Genomic DNA, 18,733 nt, shown 5'->3' on the forward strand with positions numbered 1-18,733 from the left:
CCCAAAAATGAATGTGAAGGCTGCAACAACATACTCGCGGTTCAAGTACGAAAAATTTTAATTGTTTTAAATAAAATTTTATTGTGGGGAGTCAATTCAATGGGAGTTCCAAGAGAACTAAATTTTTTAAAAAGCTACTTTTTTAAGACCAATCCACACCAATTTTTTTTGGGTTATCTTAGTGGGTAACCATATTGATATGTAACGAGAAATACCAATAATTTTTTATTTTGATTTTAGGTTGCCGTTGTTGTACAAAAATGTGAAAATCTGTGTGGATGACATTCTAAAGGAAGAATTGCCAAAGACCGCTGGATTTGCAATCTCAACTGACCTCTGGCAAAGTAGAAACAATGATGCATACCAAGCCAGTACATTGCACTATGTGAGTGAAGACTTCCGATTAAGGATGTTTGTAATTGGAGTTTCTCCGTTTTCCGGACGACATACAGCTGAAGCCATTGCTCTTCGTCTAGATAAGTATGTTTTAGTATTGAATTTTTATTAGGTTAAAATTTCTGTAAATTAAGTTAATCGTTTGAATTATTTAGATAAGCAAAATCCGCCATTTAGTTTAAAATTAATGTCACAAATTAATACTTTTATTTATATCTAAAATAACAACAAAAGTATTAGTTTATATTTTAAAACATCAAAAAGCAAACAACTAATTTTACTTTGCTTTTCAGGAATGTCTCAGAGTTGGCCGGAAATAATGGAGTTTCGTCCGTTGTGTGTGTCCATGATTCAGCCGCTAATATGAAGGCGGCAATTAACAAGTGCAATTTTGTAGATGCATCTCTTTTGTGTGCTGATCATCTTTTGAATTTGGCAGTTGCAGCAACTGTCAAAGAAACAAAAGGTTTTGACAGTTTGGATCTTGACGAAGCAATCCAAAGAGCAACTGAATTAAGTTCAAGATGCCACAAGTCATCTTAGTCTGAGCAAAGAATTAAAAAAGAGGTAACTAGTTTAACATCTTTTTTCGCTTTTATAGTAATTTAGTTTATAGTTTAATACAATATAAGCGCAATAAAAACTTCTTAGTACACTTTGTGTGACAAAATTTTTCAACTGATAAAATGTTAACATTTAAAAAGTAAGAACATAACATAGTTAATATCAGTTTTTTATTATAGTAAATAGTACTAATCAACTTTTATGTTATGTTTCTTATAATTCTATTTTAATTTTTAGCTAAAGCTGTTGCTTGATGACAGTGATGTTGTTAGCAAGGATAAGTTGAAATTTGTGAAAATCATCACTCCTGTGAAAACACGCTGGAATTCAACTTTTATGATGTTGGAAAGCATTGTAAAAATGCGTCTTATCCTCAGCTCCATTAGAGACATTCCTGGAAAAGATGACACCAAACTAGCTCCAGTCATTCCTTCAGAAGATGAATTCAATCTTTATGACGAAATTTTGCCTATTCTGAGGAGAATTGCTGAGATTTCAGAATGTTTCTCTGCAGACAAAGAAGTAAGCATTCACCTCGTTATCTCAAACATTTACACACTGAGGCACAAATGCCTGGATTTCATCAAGGCTGGTGCGGCATCACCGACAGCACAAATGTTTCACCAAAAGCTGGTGGAAAACTTGGATGTTCGTTTTCCGGACATTGGTTGTCAAAACCTTTTTTACTCTGTTGCCAACTTGCTTAATCCCTTGTACAAGGGAAGAGCTCTGAAAAAACTGGGTGGATTTGATGAAGCCTATGAGGCACTGATTACTCAATCCAATGCTTATCAGGAATGGATTGCCGCAACAACATTATTTAATGAACGGTTACATGCTGAAATCCAAGGTCATGTTTCGGAAGATGATCCTTTCTATAATGTTGGAATGGAAGAAGCTCCTGCACTTATAACTTCCTATTCTGGTCCGGCTCCACCTCCAAAGTCGGACATTGTCACTGAATGGGAAATATTTCAAAAACTCCCAGGGGTTGTTGGTGTGGACGTGCTGGAATTTTGGAGAGCAAATAAATACAAATTTCCTCTCCTTGCTCAAGCTGCTAAAAAATGGCTATGTATACCTGCTTCCTCAGCATCTTCAGAAAAAGCTTTTAGTGCCGGTGGTGGAATTGTCTCTTATAAAAGAACAAAATTGCAGCCTGAACAAGTTGAAAAATTGTTGTACATTCAGCAAAACTACCCTAAGGTCCAGATCAAAAGATGGCTTCTAACCAGTCGGGATGAAAAAGAAGAATTGTTTGAAGAGGCTTCTACCAATAACTCTCAGAATTCAGCTGCTTCAAGTCAGGGACCTCCTACTTCAACTATTACATCAGCAGTTGAAATGGATGACTAACTTAAATTGGTTCATTGCCTTAGTGGCGTCATTGGTTTATTTTACTGCTTAAAGTTTATAAAACTTGCCATATAGTGATTTAGTGATTTCAATAAACCTTGACTTTGAGATTAAATTTTAATCTTTTTCTTATATTAAGTCACAGGCACAAACCTTAACGTGTTAAACATGTCACGTCAACAATTTATCAAGTAAAAAGTTATTTTTTGTTTTTAGCTGTTTTTTGCTTCAACTTAAGTCTTGAATAAATTAAAAAATCAAAATTACAAATAAAGTTTTGTTTATTTTTTTTTTTTTACATTAAATAGTGCACTTGTCAGCAGTTTTATGACAGTATTTAGGTTTTTAAAAAAATTATTTTTTTAGCCGGAAAAAATAATATCGTAATGAATCGATAAGTATCGTTATCGTTTGAGTTACGATATGAGTCACGATATTTAGGTAATTGACCGATAAATATCGTAATGAATTGATAAATATCGAAACTTTATCGTGCAAACTTTTTGGGTACGATATTATTGTAATATAAAAAAACTTACGATACGCACATTCCGACACCTTATCGTATCGTATCGTAATACGATATGTTTCGATACGCAGACCCTTAGTCTGCGTGTCATTATTATTTTGAACCGATAACGATATGAAACGATAACGATATCAAACGATATGAGTTTGTCAATGTTAATATCGTTTAGTTATCGTTTGAACCGATAACTAAACGATATTTTATCGGTTGAAACGATAATATCGGCTTTTTTTATCGGTTTATCGGAATACATAAAAATAACGAGAATACCGATATTTATCGGTATAATAACGATATTTTTTACAATATTCAATTTTTTTTTTTTTAAATTGCCACATTTTAGTTTAAATATATAATAAATCTTCAAGTCGAGTCAAGATGTCGTTTTGCCTATCTTTACCGGTTTTACAAATTAATCCTTCCCAATTGCATATATTATCTAGATGTCTAACTTCACAAAAATTCCGTAAGAAAAAGTGAAGCAAGTTTTTAAAGTTTTTAATGCCAGTATCCATTTTATTTAAACTGGCAATACTTCAGTTTTGTTTTGCTTTGATTTATCATTGGGTCATTTCAGTCTGGCAAAACAAACCTGGTTGGCAAAAAATTTGCTTCGCTGCGGAAGCGCAAGATAGACATCTAGTTAATAGATATCATTGATCCTTCCAGACCAATTAAGTAGGATGTCAGGTAAAAACTTTGTTGATCAACTAAAGTCAAAAATGTCGGGAATATCGTCTTCAAGATGCAATTAACGTGTTAATGTATTTAAGGTAATAAAGTGTGTCGGTGTTAACGCATGTAATGTCTTAATGTATTTAATGTGTCGAAATGGCGAGGTTGAAAGACTGTATAAAAACGGATTGTAGTTTGTAAACTGTATGATTCGCAGTCAGGTGGGAAAAATAATATCAAATTCAAAAAGAAAACAGTGACTCTTTAGTGTCTCTTGGAAGTCACAAAAAACATTGAAATTTAATCAATTTTGAAGGTAAGATATGATAAATTTTGTTTTATTTTATTTGTTACAATATAGCGGTATGTATGAAATGTCTATTTTTACTTTGTTATTAAACTTTTTAAGTGAAATATGGTTAAACTTAGATAACAAAAATTATCATCGCTACAGGTTGTTCAAAGTAGTAAAAGAAAAAATAAATTTTTGAACTATTATTTTAATAACTTGATATTGTTGTAAAATTTGAAATAACAGTTATTTAAAATGTCCGATAGAAATTTTATTGTTAACAGCTTTCTCATTTTTTGGGAAAAGGCTAGTTTTCGAGAGGGAGTCAAAGTGACTAGTTGGACAGCATTATTGTCCACATAAAATTGTTTTTCTTGTGAAGTAAAAGATTCTTTTTCTTATTTAGTTTAGAAGTTTGAACTTATAAGTCAGTTGCCAGCATCATGCCGCGTCCAAGAACGGAAATCTGGAACTTCTTTGAAGAAGAGGTGACTCAAAGTGAGGCTGGTGAAAGAGTCGTCCAAGCAAAGTGCAAGCTCTGTCCGGCAGTTGTCAAGATTGCAGATCATAACACTTCTGGGATGAGGTCCCATCTTTTTAGAAAGCATCCATTTGAATTTGCCCAGATTGAACTAGACAAGTCAGAGAAGAAGAGGAAGGCTGATTTTGCTTTTAATGAGTTTGAACAGGTATTATATGACAGTTGTGAAAAAAAGTTTTAAATTGAGTATTTCTATATTTATAATGTTCAAAGTTGAAATACTGCAATGAATTGCAGGCTTTAGCCCCTTTACAGTGTGTACATTGTAATGTAAAAACTTTACAACTTTTTTTTAATTTTACAGATATACGACGAGGATGAGTCCTATGAAAAGGATCATGGAGACAAAGTTCCTCTGGTCATGGACAGAAGAGTAAAGTCAAGAAAACTGGGCAGTCCCATGACGCCATTATTACATTATTGTTATCTTTTAGTAAGTTAGTACCTCCCTTTTTAATTTTAAAGTTGTTAGTTCCTAGACCTGTCCGCGCCAATTTATTTTGTTGGTTTTTTTAAATAAATTAGTATAAACAACAGTTTTTTTATTTGTTTTTTCTTCTTTTAGGTTGCCATTAGTTTACAAAAACGTGAAAGTAGCAGTGGATCAAGTTCTGGAGAAAGATTTGCCAAAAAAGTCCTGGATTCGCCATTTCTTCTGACATGCGGCAAAGTCGGAATAATGACGACTATCAAGCCATCACCCTCCACTTCATCAATGAAGACTTCAACCACCGGATGTTTGTAATTGGTGTGTCACCCTTTTCTGGACGCCATACTGCAGAAGCTATTGCAAACAGACTGGATCAGTAAATAACTTTTTATAGAAGTTTTTTTAACTTAGTATAGTAGTACTTATACTAATACTTTAACTTACTATTACTAAGTAAGCTAATTACGTAGTACTTGTTGATTTGTTGTTGTACAAATTTTTATACATTTTAACATATTAGCGATATTACCCGTTACATGTAATATTTTTTATATCTTTAATTATAATTTTATAATATAATATTATAACTAAAGGTATTAAATTGTTATATGTAAATTTTAATTTACATAATATTTATACTTATTAATTTTTTTTTTATTTTCAGAAATGTCTCGGAGATTCCCGGAAATGTCGGACACAGCTATGTTGTTTGTGTTCATGACTCAGCTTCCAACCTGAGGGCAGCCATCCCTAAATGCAAGTTTGTTGACGAGTCTCTGCTCTGAGCTGATCACCTTTTGAACTTAGTTGTGGAAGGTGCAATTAAAGAAGCCAAGTCAGTTGAAGGTTTGGATCTGGAATCAGCCATTAAAAAAGCGACAGAACTGTCATCTCTATGCCACAAGTCCTCTTTGTCAGAACAGCGAAGCAAGAAGGAGATTCGAAACATGTTGGATAACAACGACACAGTTGAAAAGAAGGAATTAAAGTATGTGAAAATTATCTCACTTGTCAAAACCCGCTGGAACTCCACATTAATGATGATTGACAGTATTGTAAGGTTGAGAAGACCTTTGAGCTCAATCAGGGATAATCCAGGTTCTGACCCTAACAAATTTGCACCCGCTATTCCCAGTGAGGATGAGTTTGACCTCTTTGACGAAATTTTGCCAATTTTAAGGAAAATCTCGGACATTTCGGAAAGCTTCTCTGCTGACAAGAAAGTCTCCATTCACAGAGTTATCTCTCATCTGTATGGATTGAAATACCGACTTCTGCAAGCTATTCGTGGTGGCCTGTCTCCTACTGCTGAGATGTTTTACCGAAAACTAGTTAAAGCCATTGATTTCCGGTTTCCAGAATCTGGAGCAACCAACTTGCACTATTCAGTCGCCAACTTACTGAATCCTCTGTACAAGGGCCAGGCTTTGAAAAAGATTGGTGGATTTGATGAGGCCTATGATGCTTTTATTACAAAGTCTCAGTACCATCAAGAATGGATCCAGGCATCACAAGAGATGGAAGCCAGGCAGCTAGAAGAGGCAAGATCTCAAGGTTCCCAACCTGGTGACGACCCTTTCTTTGATTTGGCTAGTGACGTCCTAGTTAGAGTTACTTCCGCTCCAGCTGATCAGTTTTCCATTACTATTGAATGGGAAATGTACCTCAAGGTACCTGCAGTAACTGGATTGGATGTCTTGGACTTCTGGAGGACCAACAAACACAAGTTTCCATTGTTGGCAGAATCTGCAAGAAAATGGCTTTGTGTGCCTGCATCTAGTGCTTCGTCAGAGAGAGCTTTTAGTGCTGGAGGTGCTATCGTCTCCTACAAACGAACCAAGTTGCAACCAGAACATGTAGAGAAACTCCTGTATATCCAGCAAAACGTCAAAGTTAAGATCAAGAAATCGTTGCTCACTTCTGCTGAAGAACAAGCCGATGAAGCTGCTGCCGTTGAAGGACCTGCTTCTCCGTCTCCTACTGCCTCTCGTGCCAGTACTCCAAATGTGGTTGATCTGACAGTTGAAGACAATTATTAGTTTGGAACTTTAAACAGAAGCAAAAATTCAGAAATTTATTATGAATTTATATTTCCTTAAGTTAAATAAATTATGAAATAGAACAATGTATTGTTTCATATCGTTTCATATCGGTATTTATTGGTTACTCTCGTTTGAAAAAGTGAAGCAACACTGTTCTCCAAATAGACCGCCAGGTTGAAACTCTCCCCACTCCTGATTTTTTTACATTTAATCAATCATATAAATTAGTAAACACAATATATGTTGTCAGAAAAATCTGAACTAAGTGCTAAATATGTATATTTTCAAAATTAAAACGCATAATTTTTGGCTTTTTTTCTTCCAAAGTTTTAACAGTCAGCCATTATGGTAATCAAAATAACCCATTTATATTTATTTATTTCATTTACAAAAAAACCATAATATAAATACATTTGTATCACAAATGATATTAACGTTAATCAAAAAGGCGAAACGACATCTTGACTCGACTTGAAGATTTATAATATATTTGAACTAAAATGTGGCATTTAAAAAAAAAAAAATTTGAATATTGTAAAAAATATCGTTATTATACCGATAAATATCGGTATTCTCGTTATTTTTATGTATTCCGATAAACCGATAAAAAAAGCCGATACTATCGTTTCAACCGATAAAATATCGTTTAGTTATCGGTTCAAACGATGAGTTATTGTTTCATAGACAAACTCATATCGTTTGATATCGTTATCATTTCTTATCGTTATCGGTTCAAAATATCGGTTCATACCGATATACCGATAACGATACGCAGACCCTTATTCTGTACTAATTATATTAAGATGGAATCTGTTAAAATGGAGAAATCAAGAGATATTGTCTTGATCACTTAAGTGGAACATATGACCAACCGTTGTTTACCTACAACTTAGGATTTAGAACTGAAAGTGCCAAAATGAAATTATTTTTGTTTTAAAAAATACATAGCGAGACCGTTTTTTTTTTTATACCATGTTACTAACTTTTTATTTTAACGTATATTATAGAAATATCATTACACGAATTTGTTTCAGTAAAAGGTTTTTCCCGTAAAAAAAATGCATTACCGCTATTGGTTGCGAAAAGCATTTTTCGATAAGCCCCCTGAATTTAACGCCTTGATTATTTTTCAAGTTCGACTTTCTCAAGCACGAACTTGAAATTTTCAAGTCTCGTTTACGCATTCGCTCAAGTCAAATTTTCAAATCTGATTTGATAAAGTCGAATTTGAGATTTCAATTCGAACTTGATTTAAGTTCGGTTCTTGCATTCCACCCGTAATGTCGCCAGAAAATGACATAAAATTATATCAAACGATATGGGCAGAAAAGCATATCTGACATATTTTATGTCAGAAAAATATTTCTGATATAATTTATGTCGGCAGAAAATGTCTCAGACATAAAATTATGTCAAAGTAAGTGGACAGAAAAATATTTCGGAAGTATTTTATGTCGGCAGAAAACTTGCCTCAGACATATTGGACAGATAACATATCTGACTGAAATGATTTGTAACAGTTATTTCACTTGAAGATTCTTTTTTTTTAGCTTTTTGAAAGTTATTATATTCTGAAACAAAAGTGGCAATGTACTTAACTATTCCATGCCAAAAAATTTTTGAACATGTTCTGTGGTTGAATTGATGCCTATGCGCCCAAATAATGCATTTGCCTCATTAGAAATATCATTTGCATCATTAAAAAACTTAATTATGTGGTGCTGGTCTTCTTTACACTAAATAACTTTTTCCTGAAAGAAAATTTAAAAAAAGTTTCTTTAAAATTTTGAACTTTTTTAAGTTGAAAACTGCACCTTACAAAAGTACATGCCAAATTAAACCAGAATGGCACCACTATAAATCACACAGTTGGAAACTCAATGTAATTATTTTAAACAACTACAAAAATATAAACTGTTTACCTAGTCGTTTTCTTACTAACTGTTTACCTTATAGATTTACTCAGACGATGAAACGTTTAAAAGTATTGACAAAGTGCTTAGTCGCAAAATAAATTTGTACATAAAAATACAATAAAAATTTAGTATGAGACTTTTACTAAGTAAAAAAACGTGGGAGTAAAAATACTTTACCGTTACGATTAAGTGTTACCGGTGCTAAACCTTAAAAGTAAGCTTTCTTTTTGAAAAGCATCTCAAGACGATGGAATTTTCATGGTTCAAAATTTTTAATTCATTAAGATTCGAGTAATAAGCAATAGTTTTTTTTTATTATTATTCTTTTAATTAAGCTTTTTTTCTGAGAATTTGATTAAGATATTTAAGCTTTAAGTTGAGAAAAATGCAAAACGTAGGAGTTAAAGAATATTTTTTGACTGAAAATAACAGAGGGAAATGTAAAGTGTCCAGCAATTCTTGCCGGATATGTTTCTTATCTCAAAAACCATTTGCATTCAAAACACAAGGATATTGCTATAGAACTAGGAATTTCGGAAAGGAGAAGAGTTCGAAATAACAATTATTAATAGGGTGATGGTGAAGAAAATGCTATTTTTAGTTTCGCGTAAAAAAGTTAAATTTGACTTCGATATAAACGATACAGTTAGAGACTTCATAAAATCGATTCTGATAAGAAATTTGCCTATGACGGTCGCTGATGTCATCGGGAAGAATGAGATGATTATAAAGGCTCTTCAAGCTATTGGTGTGAGATGGAATCGTCAGAAAGCAAAAGAATTTTTTCTTAAAGCTGCTGACCAAATTTAGGAAATTATTGCAAAGGATATAGAAAATGCATATCCATCATTAATGTTTGACTCAGCCTCTCGTTTCAATACAAATGTTTTTTCTGCAAGCATTCGCTATACAAAAGATGGAAAATTGCACGATTGAAATTTGGGAATGCTCACTCAGCACAGACGGCAACTTGGAGCGGATTTAGCTGATGAGCTAAATACTTTGATTGCGAAAGTAGGGAAAGGGGCAGATTATATTTACTCAACTTGTTCAGATTAAGGTAAATACATGATCAGAGCTTCTGATGCTATAAGAGAAATGCAAAATCGAATGATCATTTGTAATGAATTTGTTGAGGAAGCAAAACAGTTTTGAAGATTTCGATCTGCTTGACCGATGTCAATTTTGAAGAAGAACTTTTAGAAAATTCCCATGATACAGACGATGGGATAGAAAGGCTATCACATACTCAAGAACAAGAGAGAAAACTAAATGTGTTCGAAAACAATGTTGGTGCATTCTGTACCAAAATATTTTGTGGAGCGCATGTTTGCCAATTAGTCGTTTGAAGCCACTCTTAATGAAATAAAAAAGTTTATAAGAAATACAATAATTTAGAAAAGATTCCCGTGGACAAAATAATTTAACATCTAAACTTCTAGAAACTTTAAATTTACGTTCACAAAAGTTTTTTGAATGTGATGCTTTCATCGCTGCTCTCTTAAAGGATCCTCGTTTTGCATGGAATAGTGCTATTCATGAAGTTTTCAACGATTTATTAAGAAGCCGTGGAGTAGGTCATCTACTGTTTATTGATCTCTTTATGAGGAATGACGATATATGGTGGCCACTCAGGGCCGCCTGGAAGAGGACATAAGAGAAAACCATTGATGGATGTAACAGGGTCAGGGGCAACAGCAGGACCTAAGTCTCATTTGACTAGTTCCCGCAGCTCCACAGAAGTGTCTGGTTGGACATGTTTATTAAAGTATAACACTCTTTGCCCTCTTCTGCGGGTGTGAGAGAGGCTCTTTAGAAGGGGATGAGAGATTTTTAGGCCAAAAAGATCCTCCTTGACGGCTGATTACTTTGTGATGCTAGTGTTCTTTACAGGAAATCTCCATGTGCTGGATGAGAAGTGGATGGCCCTAATGAGGAGACCAGACGATTGATATCATACCTTTTGTATTTTTTATGTGAAATAATCAATTCAACTTATGCCTATTTTTTTTGCACTGTATTTTTGTTAAACTTTGTATGTAAGTATTGCACTCATAAATCTAAAGCCATTCTTTCAATTTTGAAAAACTTTGCAAATATTTTTTTCAAAATGGTCAAAAAAATCAAAAAGAGCATTAAAAACTTTTTAGCTATCGGACTATCGGTATATTGGATAATCAGACCGGCTAATTAGGAAAACTATCGGACAATCGATATCGGATTAGGAACTAAAACTATCGGACTATCGAATATCGGACTGTCGGATATCGGACTCAAAAAAAAATAACGGTTGCCCACCTCTGTAAGATGCGCGTCCATCTCTTATACGTCCATGCTTTAATTCTTTCATAATTTCCTTCTTTAATTCGAATTGTGGAAGATAAATGCTTACCATTTTCTTTTCTTTTCAAAAAATTTTATTTTGTAGTAAAGTTTTAATTTTCGATAAAAAGAAATGGGTAAATTCAGAATTAAGCCGAATTAAGCGCATTTTAGACGTTTTATAAATCTCTTTTTGATCTCCGAAGACGTGTTTTTAAAATGGGTTTTATAGACCATTTTAAGATATCTTTATTTAATTCTTAGAATTTTATTTTGATATTTGCTTTAAACGATATATTTTTTGCGATTTGTTCCTTTTTCATATACTTTTTAATTTTTTTAAGTCTGACTTTGCTCGCCAGCCTTGTTCATTGTCTGAACATGACACACGGAAAGCGGACGGAATTCAGTTCATTCAATGAAATGTCCGCTTTCCCTTTTGAAAATTTTCTGCAAACATTGAAGAAGCAAGTTCGAAACTGCAATAACCCAACATCACATGATGCAAAGCGTCAGTTCGAATTGCAAAATTTCAGAACCGCATTTAAAACTTCAAAGCGTACAAACTTGTCTGTAAGTTTTCGAGATTTTTGTTTTCTAAATCAGAACTCTCTTTTTATGGTTGTTGAAAATCTTGCAGATGATAATTACTTGTGCAATTTTTTAAAGGTGAAATATACTAAAAGTTTTTATACCAGCCCAGCAGATTCCAAAATCTTTGATATTGGTTTTGTTGAGAAGTTCAATTGAGTGGCGTTTACATCCAGGAGGTTTCTGGATCTTAAGACTTTACTTGTAAGAGTAAAGAAGGTTTCCATATTGCCTCTCAATAACGGTTTTGTATATTTTCCCCTTTTGCATGAATCAGAGCAAAAATAAGTTTTTTTGTGTGCATTAGTTTTTTTTTACTTTTTATTTCTTAAGTTTTTCAAAATCAATTTGCTTTTTTTAACACAATACACCATCTTTAAGCAACTTCAATTTGCTCAATTTTTATTCTTCCTCATTTTGGGAATTTAAAAATTAAGTTACATTATTTTTTTTATAACAAAAGTTTATTGATCATTTTAGTATTTAAAAATTGTTTTAGAATAAAGTTATAATACTTCTGAATTAAAATAACAGTTGCATTATTTGTGATCATAATAATCAATTTATTATTGAACTTTAATTGGAGCTGTTCTCATTTTAAAATTGGTTGCTTTAGATTGGTTAATAAAACTTAGTAAAAAGGTTTGATGAAAAATGGGACCAGTACCAATGAAAAAGTAGGCTTGTGCTGTATGGCAAGAGAAGAGCAAAACAGAAGTAGGAGTAACTTTAATAAAATGCATTGACACAGAAAAAAAGGTTGTGTTTTGGCCAAGTGGTACAGACATGCTACAGGCAGAGATATATAATCTTTTACCAAGTTCACACAGGAAACAATTTAGACTTATAAAAATGAAATGTGAAGATGGTAGGTCTTTTAACATTTACAGCATGTCTTAATAGTTGTTGTTTTCAAATTACTATTGGTTTTATTACGTCTGAGTAAGATTTGAAATCAGCAATATGTTTGTTTTTTGTTTGTTTTTTTTTTAATTTCTATTTTTGTTAAAGATGATATTGAAGTGTGTAAACTATCAGACTTGTCTTCTTTTGGCGATGAGCATTGTTTTGTTGCAGAAAATATATTGACCCTAAATGAAACATCAGGTAAGGAACTGCATGTTTTGTTGGTTTGTTTATAAAGTTTTACATCAAATGCATATGTCATTTTATGGAAATACAAGGTTTTTGATTTTGTTTTTTTCAGACATTCTATTGATACCAGCTTCTGCTCCTCACAAAATCAAATTAACAGCATTTCCAACTTCACCATCTTCTTTTGTTCCTTCATCTTCAAAAGTCAGTCAATCATAACAAAGTTTCAGAGAAGCTACACGCTCTTAGTCAAGATTTCCCTGTGACTAACAAGTAATTTAACTCAGTTTTATCACATTCAACTCTGCATGATTAAACAATTCAGTGATGTGTTATTTTATTTCATGTTAAGGACACCTCAAGTGTTACATGAAGCTCCTTACAAGTATTTCCTCTTGAAACTGCATGCAAAGAATATTGTTATGACTAAAGCGGTTTATTTTCAATATGATTGAGCTTAAAAGTTGCATTAAAGAATAGTTTGGAACATGTTTTGTTCAGGTGACTTCTACTCAATATTTTTCAATTTATTCGAACAGTGTTTCAAAAAGCTGTTCTTAACAATTTGGGAGAAGTTGCAGTGTTCATGAATGAGCTACCCAAAAGCAAAGTTGTCCATAATGACATCAAACATATCACAGCTTTTTTGAACATAGAAGCAGAAGAGCAACAGAAGGATGAGAACTACCAAAAAAGAGGCAGATTCAAAAATCATTGACAAAATGTTTTCTGTGCAGCTGCAATTCAAGATGAACATGAATGACAGTGGCAGAAAGTTAGCATTAGCAAAGTCTGAGTTATAGAGAGTTGTAATTGGTAAATATACTTTTTTGTGTGTGTGTGTGTGTTTGAGGAACATCTAAAAAGTTAGCTGATGCAATATTTAGTGTGTAAAATCTTTAATTATGTAAAGCGGAACTGAAAATAGTTTAGATATTTTGCTTACTCTAATTGTTTATCTAATTTACTTAAAGAAGCTGCGAAAATAACATTTCCTGGTATGAGAGAGTCAAGAATGAGAGAACCTGTAATGGTTAAGCTAAAGAATGGTCAAAAAGATGGTGCAGATCAAAAAGATGGTACAAACAGCCAATAGAAGGTTTACTTCAATCAACTGTCTGATGCTGGGAGAATTGCAATTCGTAAATATACTATTATTTTAGACTAAGAAATAACTAAAATGATAGCTAATGCAATACATAGTTTGTAAAGATTTTACCAGTGAAATAAAGACTGTATTAAAAAAAAAATGTAGAGAGAAAAAAGCACAAACTTTATTATATAAATATGTAAAATAAATGGTTGATGAATTTAATAACTACAAATTCAATAGTGCCACTATCAATATGCAGAATTTTAAAGCAAGAATCAATAGTATTGTTTTTTTTAAGAAGTAAATTATTAAACAATTAATTTTGTTCAAAAAAAGAAAGGATTAGCACTATAATATTTTTTTTTATTACATAAATATTAAAATTTAAAATGACAATATCTCACTACTTATTTTTAAAAAACAAAACAAAAATAACTTTTTATGGATTCTTTTTGTTGCAGGATTTCATTATATCAACCCATTCATATGGTTTGCTTATTTTCTTCATTCTCCCCTCCCCCTCCTCTCCATGTCTCTTTTGTAATATTCTCCTCAAACATTAGTTACTTACTTGTAGTTTGTTACTTTTTCATAATCCATACATAATAAAAGACTGTCCCACTTCTTTGTCTAACTCATATTTTTTTGTTTCATCATAGAAAACCTGTGCTTTTCAGACGTGTATATCATGTTGGGCTTTAAAGTTTTTTGCTAAAAAACTTTACAGTTTAACTTACAAGTTTACCACCTTTCAAAAAATAGTATTAAAAAAAGTAATGTAAATGTAAATTTGAAAAAGTTATCATTATTTTTTAACAAATTTGCTTTTAAGTTATACATTAAAAAAGAATTTAAGAATGTAACTTTATTACAACTTAGAGACAATATTTAAAAAACTAGACTGGACTAAATGGAACAATTACTAATGATTTCTTTTACATAACTTAAAATATTACTCCAAACTCAGCAACCGTGACAAAAGAGGTATATTCAGAATGAGCAGAGAAAACCCCAGACTCAGCTACAAAAAGCTAGCACAAATCTTCAACGAGTCAAAAATTAATCCAAAAGTTAGAAGAGAGCTCGTGAGACGAACGTTGTTGGACAAAGGGATTGGACCGTAAACAGCTGCTAGAAAACCCATTCTTTCAATCACGAATAAACGTTAACGACGAGTGTGGTCCAAAGAAAGGCTGGACTGGTCTGTAGAACAGTGGGCAAAAGTTAATTGGAATGATGAAGCTAATTTTCAAGTTTTAAACCGCAAGGGAAGAATCTATGTCAAAAGATTTGCAACTGAGAAATATTCAGACAGGTTTCAACTAAAAAAGATCATTCTTGGACTTTGGATGAAGCTTCCATCTTTTACTCTGCAATGGTCAGGAAGTTTCAGCATGCTCGTCTCGAACGCAAGTCCGGCTGTCCAAAACCTTACCCCTGTTTGCAATGTTGGAAATATTACGACCGACTGGACATACACTTGAAAGAGACTCATTTCTACGATTCCAAGATGATCAAACAAAAGATTGCAGAGGCAAAGCGATACGACAACGAGAAGCTCTATGTCCCTCAATTTATTCGACCTGCCTTCTTTGGTATTAAGCCAGTAGCTGAACAAGCGTCTGCATCAGGCTCTTCATCCTCTGCTCCTGGGCCTTCCTCCTCTTTTTCCTCTCCGGTTCTTTCCTCTGATCCTCTTTTAAGCTTGCCCTCACCAGTTGCTGGTTCGTCCGAGGCTCCTTCTGCAAACCAATGCACCTCTGTAGAAAACAAAGAGCTGAAAACCGAATCCGTCCTTGACTCTGATTTCAATTCCTTAGAGCACTTGGTTTCCAGCTCCTATGTCTTGACCGAAGATAAGAGACTCTTGTTTCAGTTGGACAAAGATGCTTTTCACTTTTATTACCAGTCAGCAGATGAACTCTTCAGAGATTTTGAAAAGTGGCTTGTGGTAGCTAACAACAACACTTTGTCACAAGCAAAAATCTACAAAAATGCAGTCGTGGAAATATTGACCTGTTGTGACAACACGCTGACGCTGCACCCGAACGCTCTCACCAATTCCAACGTTTTGGAGGATAGATACTTTTCCTTGCACTTTAAAAACATTCAGCTCAATTCCAAGCTGAGTGAACTTGACCAAACAAAAGCCATGTCTTGTCACACGTTGTACAACCGCCTCGTCTACCTTTGTCTCCTGTTTTGTTTCAGTGAAGCCAGAAACGTCTATTTCGGACTTTCTCATGAGGCCATCCGACGTTTGCGCTGCAAGGTGGAGGAGTTACAAAAAGTGCTGAGGCCCTTTCGTTCTTTGAGGAGAAGCCTTGTGAAAAGCAAAAAATCCATCAACATCATCAATGTCAGTTTGCTGACCGAATATGGCAAGTCTGCATATGTAAGAGAGTTAGTGGAATCGATTAGAAAGTCGTCTCTTACAGCGACTAGAGACAATGCTGTGTCTCTACCAAATCATCTTCTGCTCTCTGTCACTGTAATTAACAGTTTAAGAAAGTCTAACATTGCTCTTTTAAGCATTAGAGACAACATGGCTGCTGAGAAGAGTGAGTGTGGATATTGCATTGTGCAAGAGCGCTACAAAACAGTATACAAGTACGGAGCCAAAAACATTCTAGTACCGAACGACTTGAAAGTGTTAATCGATATTTATTTGCTGAGACACAGAGACCTTCTTGTCAATGACTTTTACTAAATGGCTGCAGACACCAAGATTGTTTTGGAGTTGAGCGACTGCTACAGGCCCCTTTTTCCATCGATGAGACCCAACAAAGACGAATGTGTGACATTCGGTGCAACTAGAGTGCCTGTTTAACAGATGGGTTCCTCTGCTATCACCTCTTGCCTGACGTTCTGCTTCAGAAAAAGCCAAGTAAACATTCCCATGAAGCGTCTTACTCCCACTTGCATTCGCGGTTCTATAGCCACTTACTTTGCCAACAACAGCAACGAAGACCGCGAGCAGTTTGCTACACTCTACATGAAGCACAGCAGGAACACGATGGATAGCTTTTATGTGTCCCAGTGGAACGCTGCAGAGGAGTTGCGCTTTGCCCTGGGCATCGGACAGCCCTTCGGAGTCATAGACTCTTTGACTGTTGAAAAGTCTGAGAGACCACCAAAGAAGGAGAAGGATGTGATGGACTTGCTCCAAACTAATGCAGAGGAGTACGGTTTTCATGAGGCTGAGGACATCTTTGAGGAAGATTCAGACTCCGGTTCTGACTCTGAACAATGTGTTGCTACTTTCAGCTGTACCACAGTGGCTCCGTTTTCTCCAGCTGTAGAAAACAAGGTTCCTTTAGAGGACAGCAAGGAACATGCCGTAGATTTCTTGTGTGAACCTACGTCAACTCCTGTTTCGTCTGTTCCATCTGAACAAACAATCGCTAGCCCAGCACTTGAGTTATCCCCTGCTCTTGCAGAACTAGTTCCTATCGAACAAGCTGTTTGCATGGATGTAGATCAGACTTTAGCTGTTCCTGTTGACACAGCTTGTTCTCCTCTTGCAGTAACATTATTTCCTGATGAACCTGATTTTATTGAACACTATGCACAACTTTCTCCAGTTTACTTTAATGAGCAAGTGGTTGCCAAACCTGTTTCTGCTACTCCTTCTCAGCAAGTTGCTTTCTGTCCTTCAAAAGAGGTCTTTTCATTTCCTCTGACTCCTAACCTTGTTGCTTGTCAGCAAACATTGGCCAAACCCAGTTTGTTTCTTTCATCTGATCCAGTTTCAGCTGTTCCAGTCCAACAGGCTAGTACTGTTCTTGCAAAACAGCTCTCACCTTACGCTGTTCAATCTGCTGGTAGTCTATTTAGCAAAAGTCTTGCTAGTACATCCAGAGGTAAATTCTTTTTAATTTTTGATTTTTATGAAAATCTCAACACACTTTCCTAAAAAAAAAAAAAAAAAAAAACCCAAGTCAACTCCTTGCCATAATGTTATTGTTAATGCTGTAAAAAAAAACAAAAAACAAAAAAAAAACAACTAAGAGGTGTGTATGTTATTGTTGCAGGACTAATTCTGTGATTGCTTAAATGTTTATACAAGTGAATGTCACTAAAACTGATTGTGTTTTGTAAGTAAAAGATCCAAGAAGAAAAAAAATCAAGTCGGAAAAGCCATCTTTCACTCAAGTTCACATCGGTAATATAAAACCTAATTTATGCAAGTATAGGAAAAGGAGCTATGGCTATAAGTTTTCGTTTCTAGCAAGTTGACAAAATTGTAAACATTTATGTAAACACAAACCTGTACTGGTCTGTAGAACAGTGGGCAAAAGTTATTTGGAATGATGAAGCTAATTTTTAAGTTGTAAACCGCAAGGGAAGAATCTATGTCAAAAGATTTGCGACTGAGAAATATTCAGACAGGTTTTTGCAACATAGTCGACAAGGCGGTAGAGGTTCGGTTAGCATCTAATGATGTTTTTCTCACAAAGGTATAGGCTTCTGTGAGCTGTGCGAAGGCCGAATTAATCAATACAACTACAAGAACACATTGGAAACGTGTTTAGTTCCATTAATCAGACACTTGTATGGCAGAAGCAAGCAATTCATCTTTCAACAAGACGGGGCTTCAGCTCACTCAATCAAAGAATATTTTTTGAATAAAAAGTTCAATGTGTTTCCCTGGTGCCCTAGATCACCAGATCTCAACCCAACTGAAAATATTTGGTCTTGGATCGACAATCAACTGACATACCATGAAGTTCAATCAACTCAGCATTTGAAACAACTTTTGAATGAGTACTGGCTGAAGGTACCTCGCATGATGTGCATAAAATTAGTTGAATCAATGCATAAACGAGTTTATCTTTGCTATAAAAACAAAGGAGGACACTTTAAATATTAATTTTGTTTTTTTTTTTCA

The 18,733-nt window shown here is 34.2% G+C and overlaps 1 pseudogene; it reads left to right on the forward strand.

Annotated features, from left to right (window-relative positions):
- The first annotated feature begins 409 nt into the window (after positions 1-409).
- LOC149880517 (uncharacterized) lies at positions 410-2,311 on the forward strand (annotated as a pseudogene).
- The last annotated feature ends 16,422 nt before the right edge of the window (positions 2,312-18,733 follow it).

Source organism: Hydra viridissima, unplaced genomic scaffold (genome assembly GCF_058129835.1).
Source record: "Hydra viridissima isolate aposymbiotic clone 2 unplaced genomic scaffold, HvirCarnegie_v1 scaffold_13, whole genome shotgun sequence".
NCBI classification, from domain to species: Eukaryota; Metazoa; Cnidaria; class Hydrozoa; order Anthoathecata; family Hydridae; genus Hydra; species Hydra viridissima.